This window comes from Phyllopteryx taeniolatus, chromosome 4 (genome assembly GCF_024500385.1).
Source record: "Phyllopteryx taeniolatus isolate TA_2022b chromosome 4, UOR_Ptae_1.2, whole genome shotgun sequence".
Taxonomy (NCBI): domain Eukaryota; kingdom Metazoa; phylum Chordata; class Actinopteri; order Syngnathiformes; family Syngnathidae; genus Phyllopteryx; species Phyllopteryx taeniolatus.
Window position 1 is genome coordinate 27,621,656 of NC_084505.1, and position 10,684 is coordinate 27,632,339.

Below are 10,684 nucleotides of genomic sequence, written 5' to 3' on the forward strand. Positions count from 1 at the left end.
ATCGAACTGTGGCCCTGGGTGTCCTGGAGCCAAGTGCACCATGTGGACACCTTTATGTTTGAAAATTTTGTTCATTATGGACAATCCGTGATGAGCACAGAAGTCCAATAACAGAACATCAATCGGGTTCCGATCGGGGGCGCCGTTCCTCCCAGTCACGCCCTTCCAGGTCTCACTGTCATTGCCCACTTGAGCGTTGAAGTCCCCAGCAGGAGCGCTCTCCAGCACCTCCTCCAAGGACACCAAAAAGGGTGGTTACTCTGTTTGGTGCGTAGGTACAAACAAGAGTCAGGACCTGTCCCCCCACCTGGTATGTATGTAATCAGTACGCCCACACCTGCTCGGCGATTCTCACCGTGGGCAACTCCAGAGTGAAATAGAGTCCAACCCCTCTCGAGAGGACTGGTACCAGAGCCCAAGCTGTGTGTGGAGGTGAGCCCGACTATATCTGGTTGGAATGTCTCAACCTCACACACCAGCTCAGGCTCCTTCCCTGCACACTATTCAACTGCACAGCTATAACGAGTCAAAATGGGCTTCAGTAGATCGTGAATGCAACCTGAAAAGAACGTTTAGGGATTACCTTGTCTGTTTTATTTCAGTCCACCATTGTCACGTGTCACACGGATGGGACTGTCTGTCTATATGTGGCTGTCAGATTTATGGACTATGGTGCTCTTTTTGATTTTGATAGCGTCACTCAATGCATGCAAGCATGCCACAGTAAGAGCAGAGCAGAGTGCCAGTTTGACCTTGTGGATTCTTAGCTGCGCTTCCTATGGGCTGTGTAGCCCTTTGAGACTCTTTTGTGATTAAGGGCTATAAAAATAAACCTGACTTGACTTGAATAATGCTCAGTTTTGATTGGCACTGTTAGAGAAATGCTTACTGAACAATTGTTGTAGTTTTCTGTTCTGTATCTGTTTGCATGAAAAAGGTAGGTCAGCCACCTGGCGGTAATACTATGGTAACTACATTTCTCTCTCTCTCTGCCCATTCATCCATTTTCTATAACCCTTATTCTGTTCAGGGTTTGGGGAACTGAAGGCTATCCCACTTGACTACAGGAAAAAGGCAAGTTACACCCTGGACTGGTCTCCATTCAATGCCCCCTATTCCCCACACACAAAGAAAGACAGTCCATTTGATTCACTCTCAAACTTCACAAATGAAATCATGGCTTTTTCCTGGTCACTTTACATATTTTTGTGGCCAGTTCGTTGCTATGCAGGATTCCGAGCAAAATAGTAATTACTAGACTTTACACCGATTTTATCGGCCTGATCGGTATCGGACGATAATTAGCATTTTATGCCGATCGGCTTTAATGTCATAATTTGCCGATCCGATCAATGACGTCATCGATCGACTCTGCAAAAGACATTGACTCCACGTCGCCATCGAGCACAGTATATTTGAATCCAAAAGCTAGTTTATTTTTAGACTTGTGGCGTGTCTTTTGACGTAGTACTATAAATATCTGACGGCCAATAAAGTTATTAAAAAAAAAAAAAAAACGTTAGCGGTGTGGCACAGACAACACGTAATGCCCGGATCAGACTACAAGACAAATTTGCTATTTCACGATTGCACTATGTCAGACTACTGCAATAAAATCTTGTATTCCGATACCACCGCATCCTGTTTTTTACGATCATTGGGCTTTATCTTGTCAACTCAAATGCGACCAGATACACTCGTTACCGTGGCCACGACAACAAGAGTGGAGCGTGCCGACTTTGTATTATAAAGACAAAATGGGGAAAAACGTGTGTTGGTGGTCACCGGGGCTCAGGACAGGAGAGGACGTTCGTTTAAGGCTCGCTTGAGGTATGTTCACGTACTTTGAATACGATACAGCTCGCAAGCAGGCAACAAAAATGTTACGTCGCCTATCAAGCTACTGCTAGCACTGACGGTTGTACGTAAAGATGCCGCCGTTCTGTCGGATCGTGCTCTAGAGCAGTGATTTCAAACCTTTATGGAGCCAAGGAACATATTTTACAATTGAAAAATCTGACGGCACGCCAACAAACAAGAATGTCACAAAAGGTGGATACATGAATTACTGTATGTACTTCCTGCCATCTAATAGAAGACCATTCATTTGTTCTGTCTGTCACTATGCTTCACTGGCATAAATGGAGGAACAACGATACATTATTTATTGTAAATATTTTTTTTTGAGCAATTAAGTACACAAGTATATTCAGTAAATGAACAGGTCATTTAAATAGACACATTGCTCCATCTTGTGATCGGATCGGTGATCGGTCATCGGTTTTTAAACTCGCTGATCGGTGATCGGCCTCAAAAATCCTGATCGTGTAAAGCCTAGTAATTATACTCACAATGCTATTTACCGCTGCCCTTGAAATGAAAGTGTGTGTGCATACCAGAGGTGGAAAAATACTATAAGTAATGATTCAACTGCTTTTCTTAGGCAAAAGTAAAGAAGTACAGGCTGAAATATATTTACAGTAAGTACAAAAGTAAAAATTAAGAGAATTTGTACTGTACAGTGTGCAATACCCGTTTCTCTAACTTGGCGCACAAAATAGTTTCCCTCTTTTATTAACTTAAATAGTGCTCGTACTGAGAAAAAATAAAGAAATCACTGGACACAGCTTTGCTGCAAGCTAAATTCGGACAGAATAACCCGGACTGAACTGACCATGTCTTGCATGAGCACCTGGATATGTTTTAACAGCATTCTATCAGTCAATTAGCTAATAACAACTGAAAAAAATACGCGTTTGCTGGTGGGTTTTAGGCTGGCACAAGACAAGTATTTGTCACAATTCGTTCTTGGAGCTGACAACATCAAACAACCTGTATCCACGAATCAATCAAGAGTTCAACCCCGGTTAACGTTACCTTATCATCCGCACAGGCTGAAAAAAGTAACGAACTTATTGTGACAAAGTAGGGAGTAGAAGCAGATTTTCAAATGTACCCAGGAAAAGTAAAAAAAAAAAAAAGTGGGAAAAAAATACTCTAGTAAAGTACAGTCATATACCTGAAAAATCTACTTGAATACAGTCACAAAGTATTTGCACTACCACCACAGATACGGTGCATGCACTACACACATGCCACAGCCAGCTGTAGAAATTCAATCAGTGGGAATCAGCATCAAACCGAATAAAAACAGCAGTCACCATGCCACCGCAAGCCCTTGGTCTCCAGCCTTCACACACTTCACACACCCCTTTTTCAAATGTCATCCTGATCAAAGGCATGCATCTGACAGAAGTTTTGGGTGGCGAAGCAGGCGGCTGGCGCTGCGTGTCAGTCGAGGCAACCCCGTAGCTGCACCGCTCCACATGAAATGAAGTGCGGAAAAGGCTGTAACCTCACACGCTCGTACCAACACCCTCCCGACAAGGGGAAATCCTGTGAGCAATCAACCAAGTATTCTGATCACACTTCCTCGCCAAATGAAAATTTGGATTTGTATATTAAAAACAAGGCTGGCTGTAATTTTCAAAAATTACCCCTTTTCTTGGTTTCCAGACTCATTGATGCGAGGCAGGTTGTTGGCCCCAAACTGCCTCATGAGTGAGTCATCAGCACAGCCAAACTCCCAAATATCACCAGGAGACACTTGTGATTCATTTCGCTAGTTCAGGATTCATCAATATTGTTCTTGCGGACACTCCAAGGAACATTGACTGAGTTGCTCTGATTCCTTTTTCTGGTCTTGTCATATGCTTGTTGTTAGGCATGATTGGATGAATTTTACAACTGAATTCTTTCTCTTTTTACAGCCCCAATTCCAATGAAGTTGGGACGTTGTGTTAAACATAAATAAAAACAGAATACAATGATTTGCAAATCGTGTTCGACCTATATTTAATTGAATACACTACAAAGACAAGATATTTAATGTTCAAACTGATAAACTTGATTGTTTTTAGCATATATTTGATGGCAAAAAATTTGATGGCTGCAACACGTTCCAAAAAAGCTGGGACAAGGTCATGTTTACCACTGTGTTACGTCACCTTTTCTTTTAACAACATTCAATAAACGTTTGGGAAAGAGGACACTAATTGTTCAAGCTTTGTAGGTGGAATTCTTTCCCATTCTTGCTCGATGTACAGCTTCAGCTGTTGAACAGTCCGGGGTCTCCGTTGTCGTATTTTACGCTTCATAATGCGCCACACATTTTCAATGGGAGACAGGTCTGGACTGCAGGCAAGCCCGTCTAGTACACGCACTCTTTTACTACGATGCCACGCTGTTGTAACGTGCAGAATGTGGTTTGGCTTTGTCTTGCTGAAATAAGCATGGGCCTCCGTGAAAAAGACGTCGCTTGGATGGCAGCATATGTTTCTCCAAAACCTGTATTTACCTTTCGGCATTAATGGTGCCTTCACAGATGTGTAAGTTACCCATGCCATTGGCACTAACACAGCCCCGTACCATCACAGATGCGCCCATAACAGTCCGAATGGTTCTTTTCCTCTTTGGCCCGGAGGACACGACGTCCACAATTTCCAAAAACAATTTGAAATGTGGACTCGTCGGACCACAGAACACTTTTCCACTTTGCGTCAGTCCATCTTAGATGCGCTCGGGCCCAGAGAAGCTGGCGGCGTTTATGGGTGATAAATGGCTTTTGCTTTGCATAGTAGAGTTTCAAGTTGCACTTACGGATGTAGCGCCAAACTATATTTACTGACATTGGTTTTCTGAAGTGTTCCTGAGCCCATGTGGTGATATCCTTTACACATTGATGTCGGTTTTTGATGCAGTGCCGCCTGAGGGATCGAAGGTCACGGGCATTCATTGTTGGTTTTCGGCCTTGCCGCTTATATGCAGTGATTTCTCCAGATTCGCTGAACCTTTTGATGATATTATGGACCTTAGATGATGAAATCCTTCAATTCCTTGCAATTGTACGTTGAGGCACATTGTCCTTAAACTCTTTGACTATTTTCTCACGCACTTGTTCACAAAGAGGTGACCCTCGCCCCATCTTTGCTTGTGAATGACAATTCAGGGAAGCTCCTTTTCTACCCAATCATGGCACCCACCTGTTCCCAATGAGCCTGTTCACCTGTGGGATGTTCCAAACAGTTGTTGTTCTCATTCTTTTTTGCCCCCTCTCCCAGCTTTTTTGTAACGTGTTGCAGCCATAAAATTCCAAGTTAATGATTATTTGCTAAAAACAATCAGGTTTATCAATTTGAACATTAAATATCTTGTCTTTTTAGTGTATTCAATTAAATATTGTTTGAACATGATTTGCATTATACATGAGAAATTACTGTACTACTCACAAAAAGTTTGAGATATTTTCCTTTTGGGTGAATGAACTTAATCTGACCTTCTCCCAAATTTTAACGGCACAGGGCCCCGAGTGGAGGAGTTCAAGTATCTCGGGGTCTTGTTGACAAGTGAGGGAAGAATGGAGCAGAAGGTCAACAGGTGGATTGCTGCAGCGTCTGCAGTGATGCAGACTCTGTAGAGGGTTTGTCGTGGTGAAGAAGGATTCTCCATTTAGCGGTCGATCTACGTTCCCACCCTCACCTAAAGAACAGGATGGCGGATACAAGCAGCCGAAATGAATTTCCTCCGCAGGGTGTCCAGGCTCTCCCTTATCCCTGGATCAGACTACAAGACAAATTTGGTCTTTCACGATTCCACTTTGTTAGACTACTGCCATAAAATCTGGCCGTTTCTCGGGAAGACAATGGCAACGCTGCACGACATTTATTCTGATAGCACCGTATCCCATCTTTTACGATCTCTGGGCTTTATCATTTATCAAAATGTCAAATCAAACACTGTTGGAGAGGCGAAACCAGAAAACGTGTCAACGGATACACCCATTACTATGGTGACAAATGTAACAATCGATCGTATGTATTGTATTGTGTTGGTGGGAAAAAAGAACAAAAATAGGAAAAGCGTGTTGTTGTCACAGGTGCTCCCGAGTGGGCTGTCCATTCAAGAAGACTCAGTGAGGTGTTCCGGGCACGTTCCCACCGGTGGAGTGACGTCCGTCTGCCGACTGGCGTGTGAACACCTCGGGATCCCCCTGGGAAAAGCTGGATGAAGTGACTGGGGAGAAGGTCAGAGCTTCCCTGCTTAAGATGCTGCCCCCACGACCGGACCTCAGATGAGCAAAAGAAAATGGATGGCAGTACTTTTTGCTCTACTCAAAAGTTGGAGATGTGAATTCAAAAGTTTAAGGAAGGTCAAATTCAGTTCACCTGTGAAGAGTCTGTCACGTGTTGAGTCTTGCGTCATTTCCAGCAATAATATACCTTTCCATACGTTCTACAAGTTTAAAAAAAAAATAATAATAAAAAAAATCACATGGCCAGGATATGAATCATTTTGGACTTAACTGTACATACAATGTTATTGGCCAACCCCAGTCCCTGATGTTTGAAGTTGACAATGACCTGGCCATTATGGCATCTGTGTCTTTGTGTGTGTGTGTGTGACTGTGTGTGTCCGTCCGTGTGTGCGTGTGTGTGTGTGTGTGTGTGTGTGTGTGCGCATGCAAGGACATTATTTTGTCAGGCAACACACAATTGTTGTAAGTTAGTGTGAGTGTGCTGGTATTTACTTTTCCCAAGGAGTTCCACACCTCACACAGCCTCACTTCATCAGCTGACCTTTACGAGAGGGTGGGACTGGATGAGAAGGTTTTGGGCGATGAGCTGTGAATGGTGGTTACGGGGCGTGGCCAGTGGATGATTCGTCTCATAATATGAATGCAAGTATGTTGAGAGAGCATTGGAAGGCTGCTGCTAGGTGTGGATATTATGAATGCATTACTGTATGACAAGCATGGTCTCACAACCACACGCGCGCGCGCGCACGCACTCAGACACACACACGCACGCACGCACACGATGGTGGATGACGCTATATTGGCAGAGATCGCAGTGACATAAGCAGTATGAACTGGGAGTGTCCCTGTCAGTTTAACTATAAGATGTTATGCGGGCCTGACCAACATTTGGCTTGGCTGGAAGCCTGGACGCTTTTTAAACAGACAACTTTTAATTATGTGTCAAGTGTCATTTTGCAACAAATTTCAAATGATTCATTTTACAACACAGAATCTGGCTTTTACATCAAAAATATACTTTATATGTAATGTGTTCATCACTTTCTTGTCTTTCTCAGGAATTGAACAGGGCTGAGGGTGGAGCTTTGAGCAGTTCCCAAGCCTTTGACATTGGAACATTTTCTATTGGATGAGGTAAGGCTTTTAAATTTAATTATGTTATTTAATTAAATCAAAATGTTCTGTTTGGATTGCATACCTTAGCCAAGACCCCAAAAATCCTAATTAGGCTCATCTCCAAATAGTGTGATACATTTGCATAGATATGCACTTCTTCATGTGCCTGAATTTCGTCATTTTTACCTTAAAATTCATGCATTGCTCAATGAAAAAGAAGCAAAAAAATATCCTGCTTCGTGGAAAACATGGAAAAGATGATAATCGTAGGGCTAGTATTTCAATGTTTTGTGGCATCTTAAACATCTGGGTGCATGGTCCTATGTAAGCAATTGATGTCAATTAGATATCAATTACATACAAAAATGTATTTGACTCGATGACTAGATGCTAATGTAAAATAATTTAGCCAAAAGTATAATGGGTACTGCCTAGCATAAAACTGACCAGAGAAACCTTTTTTGCTATGTAGAAAACTGCAGCTGGATATACTAAGAGGAAGTGGAAGAGTCAATGCAGGCCAAACTAAAGTATATTTAGAATATTGCTTATTTACTTTAATGTTGTATGTTACCACTTATGCAGTGAACCCGCGTGATAACCGCGGGATACATTCCACACCCACCCGAGATCTACAAAAATATACAATACAAAGAGACCAAAAATGTTTTTTTAAATTATAAATTAGTTATAACCCCCCATGCTTTAAACACATTTAAACTTATTAAAACACACATGAACTTATTAAAACAGACTTAAAAATATTCTTCAGCACCTGTTCTCACTCTCTCGCTGTCGTGAAATGGAAGACTTCCGTATAACATCACTGTGAGGAAATGAAAAGAAGACTCTCGTTCACAGTTCTCCAATAGGAGCTTGCTTCAAGTTGAATATTTGTCACTCCCATTTGTAGATTACTGTTAAACTGACACATAAACATTGCATATTTAAACACCATAATGTTCAACCAAACCATATAATTTTCGTGAATGTCTGCTATCTTAGGGCTAACCTGTACAGCAAAATGCCATAGACGTGCTAACGAAAATCAGCACACACATTTTGATAATTGTAAACCTTCAAACAACTGTTACTCTAATACACATGGAGCAGCAATGCATATAAACGGAGTGCACGACACTAGGCATATATTTTCTCTGCTCAACAACAACTATTACAACGGTATTATATTGAAGCGGTGTCCTTTTCTTCTTGCTCACACTGAATCTCTTCCAGTTGACCTCAGTGCTGCCCGGCGTGTTGTTGCACAACGTGGTACGCCACTGTAGGTGTGCAACTCTAAATTTGGACTTGCCTCTATATTGTAAAAAAAGATGACGGCTTCTTGTTCGATATAGCAGGGGTGCAAACGATGTATGGCGATATAATGGTCTACTGCTTCAGTAAATGTTAACACAGTGATGTCGGAGATGGGTCGCTTGAAATTAAATATACATTTATTTAGACACTAGATCAGAATTGGGCCTGGGGACACGTAGTTAAAATGCCACCCGTGTGTGTTTATGAATGTAGCCGTAGTGCTGTTCTTTCTGCAGCTGTGGCCTCAAGTTGCTATCATTGCGACTCAATTAACACTTTGCCGAGCAACACTTTGCACCTCTGAGCTGCCCGCAGGGTGACAAGACACGTCTGCATGCACACACGCCTGATTCATACGTGTGCAACCACACATGCTGGATTCCTACCGGCACCACCAGCCGAGCGTGTGTGTGTGTGTTTGTGTGGGTGGGTGGGTGGGTGTCTGGAGTAGTTTCAGCTTGATGTGAGTGAAGCAAGCCCTATGCACCCTGACAGATGACACGGTCGGGCGTGTGTGTCCCTGAGTGCGGGATTGATGGGAGAATGGGCGCTGTCAGGACGGCTTTTTGTAAGCAAAGAGCCGCAAGGGAAACACAAGCGTGTGGCCACTCACAGAGCAAAGTGACATCGGGGAACAATCTCAGTGGCAGGGATTCCGTCCAACCCTGAAAGATTACAACTAACCAGTGAATTATTTTGTATTCACTGAACACAGCCGTGCACATGTTTACACCTTTATTTATTGCGCCTTAAATACATGAAACACAGCAAGGTTTTTTGTAATACTGTAAGTCAAGGAATTTGTATGAAACAATTGCTGTGTCAATTTGAATGTTATTATTTAGTGCTCCATGTGACACATTCAATTGTATTTTAAAACATGTAGTTGCTTTTATTTTCCACTTTGAATAATCTGTGGAATAACCGACATTCATACTCAAAATACTATAATTCTGTTTAGGGAAATTTCATCAGCTGTCATACAAAATGTAAGTACATGGAATAGCTTTTTTTTTAAAGTCACATGACATTCTCCCAAACACTTATCACTACACGGGCCTGACCAACATTGAGCTTGGCTGGATGCCTGGAAGCCTTTTAAACAGACAACTTCTAATAATGTGTCAAGTTTCATTCTGAAGCAAATTTCAGAACACTTCATTTTACAACACAAAAGCTGAAAGCATACAAAAAAATGTATGTGTGATTTGTTCATCTTTCTCAGAAATCAAATGAGGCTGAGGGTGGAGCTTTGAGCAGTTCCCAAGCCTTTGACATTGGAACCTGTTCTACTGCACGAGGTAAAACATTTAAATTAAATTCAATAAAATACATTAATAAATAAAGACTCCTATGATGAAAAATATAAGTGGATGGAGGTTTCCCTTGCCCGGATGCGGGTCACCGGGGCCCCCCCTCTGGAGCCAGGCCTGGAGGTGGGGCTCGAAAGTGAGTGCCCGGTGGCCAGTCCTGCACCCATGGGGCCCGGCTGGGCCCAGCCCGAAAGGGTAACGTGGGTCCCCCTTCCCATGGGCTCACCACCTGTGGGACGGGCCATAGGGGTTGGGTGCAGTGTGAAATGGGCGGTGGCCGAAGGCAGGGACCTTGGCGATCCGATCCCCGGGTACAGAAGCTCTAGGTACGTGGAATGTCACCTCTCTGGCAGGGAAGGAGCCCGAGCTGGTGTGTGAGGTCGAGAAGTTCCGACTAGATATTGTCGGACTTGCCTCCACACACAGCTTGGGCTCTGGTACCAGTCCTCTCGAGAGAGGTTAGACTCTCATCCACTCCGGAGTTGCCCACGGTGAGAGGCACCGAGCGGGTGTGGGTATACTTATTGCACCCCGGCTCGGCGCCCGTACGTTGGGGTTCACCCCTGTGGACGAGAGGGTAGCCTCCCTCCGCCTTCAGTTGGGGGGACGGGTCCTGACTGTTGTTTGTGCCTATGCACCAAACAGCAGTTCAGAGTACCCACCCTTTTTGGAATCCTTGGAGGGGGTGCTGGAGAGTGCTCCGGCTGGGGACTCCATCGTTCTGCTGGGGTACTTCAATTCTCACGTGGGAAATGACAGTGAGACCTGGAAGGGTGTGATTGGGAGGAACGGCCCCCCCGATCAGAACCTGAGCGGTGTTCTGTTATTGGACTTCTGTGCT

The 10,684-nt window shown here is 43.5% G+C and overlaps 1 long non-coding RNA gene across 1 annotated transcript; it reads left to right on the forward strand.

Moving 5' to 3' along the window:
• The first annotated feature begins 5,941 nt into the window (after positions 1-5,941).
• Positions 5,942-9,835, forward strand: LOC133477300 (uncharacterized). Its single transcript, XR_009788285.1, has 3 exons — positions 5,942-6,083; positions 7,153-7,228; positions 9,756-9,835. It is a non-coding gene; the product is annotated as an uncharacterized LOC133477300 (long non-coding RNA).
• Positions 9,836-10,684: the final 849 nt, after the last annotated feature.